General features: G+C 36.0%; 1 pseudogene; it reads right to left on the bottom strand.

The window, feature by feature from the left end:
- Nucleotides 1-1,746: 1,746 nt before the first annotated feature.
- Nucleotides 1,747-2,103, bottom strand: LOC149245263 (protein METHYLENE BLUE SENSITIVITY 1 pseudogene; annotated as a pseudogene).
- Between the last annotated feature and the right edge of the window lie 1,127 nt (nt 2,104-3,230).

Raw genomic sequence — 3,230 nt, 5'->3', positions numbered from 1 at the left:
GAAGGAGATCTATAGATGTGTTTGCAAGTCCTACTCTGTGGGATGGGTCCTTTGATGTACTTGATGCTTCAGAAAATGATTCTCTCTCTCAATGTATGAAAAGCCCAGACAGAAAGTGGAGAACTCAAAATTGGAGCTCAAAGAAAAAAGGTGATAATGTTGACGATGATCATGATCATGGTGAAGAATGAATGAAAAACCATTCTATTTATAACAAAGTATGGATTTAATCTCGAAAATAGAGAATAATAAAATAATATTAACCAAATTCAGATCTAACCACTTGGAATACTTTATTATATTTATTGGAGAGGGAAAACATGTTTAAAATGGTTAAATATCTTTATTTATAAATAATTAACAAGTAAAATGATTTATTAATTATTTCGCGAGAATTAAGAATGGTGTGAAATTAAAACAATTACTAAATAATGATTTAATATTTATTCTAATAACAAAAATAACGAAAATTAAATAAATAGTGATTTATTTAAATATTCCTAAGGGATTTAGTAAAATGTGACAAGGAATAACTATTTAAATAATGATTCATAGTGAAGGTGGTTTTACTATGGAAAAATTAAATCTACATGGTGTATTTCGATCCGCATAGATTGAAATGGCTAGGTGATCATTTTTTGGCGATAACAAAAGTTACAACCAAAAATAGGAGTTGATCTTGTGGAAGAGCTCCCCAAGTTTACTTGTCCTTTCATTTCTACAAAGTATGCCTCTATGTCACCCTAATGCATGGAGTAATGACTTTCAAAGTAATAGCATGAGGGTAGAATCAATATCCAAAAGCAAACCCCTTGCCCATGGATGGATGTAAATATATAGATGAGCGAGGTGGTGCATGAATTATTATCGATTTACCAATCTAGGCTTGAGATCCACCTGAGATGGAAGGATGATCTCAAAGGATAAGAGATGAAAACACCAAGGTTAGATTAGATAGGATTCGAGACACTTATCCAAGGTAAATGATTGAAACAATCTTAGGAATCTTCTAGAAGAGGAAGCTTCAATATTCTTTTTATTTCTCCCGAATTTCTAGAATCAACACACCCCCAAGACTGAGTAACCTATTGTTGATTAGTGCAGGTGCAGAGAGGGTCAACCTAGCGGTTAATGGTTGTCCCTAAAGGGCCAAGGCGTGTTGGGCCTTAAAATATTTGAAACTCAGTAGTCAAGAGTAGAGACTCAGTGATTTTGTTGACACCTAATCCTTGTGATTGGGTGAATATATGTAAATAGATAAATAATTAATATGAACAATCATCAGGAGATGAACTAAACAATCTCTCCCTCATGTATATAATGAAGACCTACCTGATTGAATAAGATGTACAAATCATTTTTTCCTTGAGGAGTTACTGCCTGGCCTGAAATGGTATCAGAGCTAGCTCCTTTTTTTAGCTTTTATGCCCTTTGTAACTCCCTATTCTGCTCCTCTGCTCCTCTACTCTCCATTCAAAAGAGTTGTCCATTCAAAGTGATGTCTCTCCATTCAAAACCATTGTCCATTCAAAGTGCTTTCTCTCCATTCAAAACCACTGTCCATTCATAATTTGTTGCATACAAAGCGCTATCCATAAACGTTGCATAGTGACCTGAACACTGGTGCCACATTCTTTTGCTGCAATGTTCCTCTGCTACAACGTCGAAAGCGTTCCTTTGCATCTTGTTTTTCCATACGCTGTTCACTCCATATCTCTGCTCATATATTCAGGATTTTATGTCCGACTATAGTCCTCTGCTCTCCTCATTATATTTTATTGAATACATTTGCGTCTTTAAACTACCACAAACACCAGGATGAGGCTTGTTTGGCTGGGAAGAAAATGTGGCATGTTTTCTAATTATTTTACTTTCCTCGTAGGGAATTTTCATGTGCTTTGCCTCATGGTGAATTTCCATTTTTTTGATATCAGGGGTAGTCAGTTTACAATGAGGGCATTCATACTTGGCATAGCAACCTTTCTCAACACCGAGACGATCAACTAAACCCGCCTTTCCTGCCCCTCTACTTGTAGTTGTTGCATCAACTTTTGCTGCTATATCCTTCGCTGTGTGCTTCTTCCACCGCCCAAATCCCTTCATCCCCCACAGAAAAGAATAAATTTGCTGCAAATGTTATGGGGTTAACTCAGATAATCACGTTTCTACTACTGTTGAAAGAGGAGTAGGAGATTGCAGAAGAAAAAACCGAAGTTGATTTCTCCTCGTTACTGCAATGTTGGTGCCTAGAGAATCAACAGAATGACAGTGTTGAGGTCATGCATAGTGTTGCCAATAAAAGAATTGGCAAAGTTGAGATTATAATGGAGCAAGGAACCCATGCGGGTTCCCATCTCCAAGTCACTGAGGGAGCAAGTATTCCATCGAAAAACGATTGATTCTGCTCGGATTGTCAAAGATATCGCAGAGTGAAATTGCGGGCAGAGTGAAATTGCGGTCTCCAACATAAAGTTATGAAGAATTGTGAGGTTTGATAATTCCAAAAGCTTTCAAAGTATATGCCAACATTAGATTAGAACCCATTTTCTTGCTAATGGGAAAAACTATATGGAATTGTATTGATGTTTTATAATATATACGTTGAGATTAGATTGGTGAAGACCAAATTCAGATAGCTTTGTTGCCCTTTCATGTAAAACAATTCAAGAACGTTGCAGAAAAATGATGAGGAAGAGATTTGAAATCTTTTGAGAATGCATAGCTGATCTATGTTTTATATTTTCATTAAAGACAAAGATAGTACATGGAGAGAATGCCCTTTTGAAATGTAAAAAAAAAATAAAAAATTACCACCAGAAGTACAATTTCACTGTATATTGGCAGAAGTATTTTTCTATCCACATTTTTTTTTTTTTATAGAATGCATTAAATCATATCCATGGTGGGAATAGTTCTCACTAGCAAGGAGAACTATCTTGAATGGTCCCGGATGATAAAACACACCCTCATTTTCAATGAGTTGTGGAAAGGAGTGTGTGTCGGAGACGGAGACAATGAACCAGTACAACCTACCTTAGACAAAGAGCTCCTCATTTGGGAAAACAAGAACAACAAAGCTTATGCATTAATTGCAGCATCTGTAAATGAAGAGATGAGTCACCATATCTTGTCATATTCAACTGCCTTTGAAGCCTTACAAAAGCTTAAAGAACTCTATGACTCACATTCTGCACTTGAAGTTGTTCAACTCATGATTAAACTCTTCACTC

The sequence above is a fragment of the Pinus tabuliformis genome, chromosome 7, assembly GCF_031772625.1.
Source record: "Pinus tabuliformis cultivar Carrire ecotype Pingquan chromosome 7, CPIR1, whole genome shotgun sequence".
Taxonomy (NCBI): domain Eukaryota; kingdom Viridiplantae; phylum Streptophyta; class Pinopsida; order Pinales; family Pinaceae; genus Pinus; species Pinus tabuliformis.
This window is presented reverse-complemented; position numbering and strand designations above follow the sequence as displayed.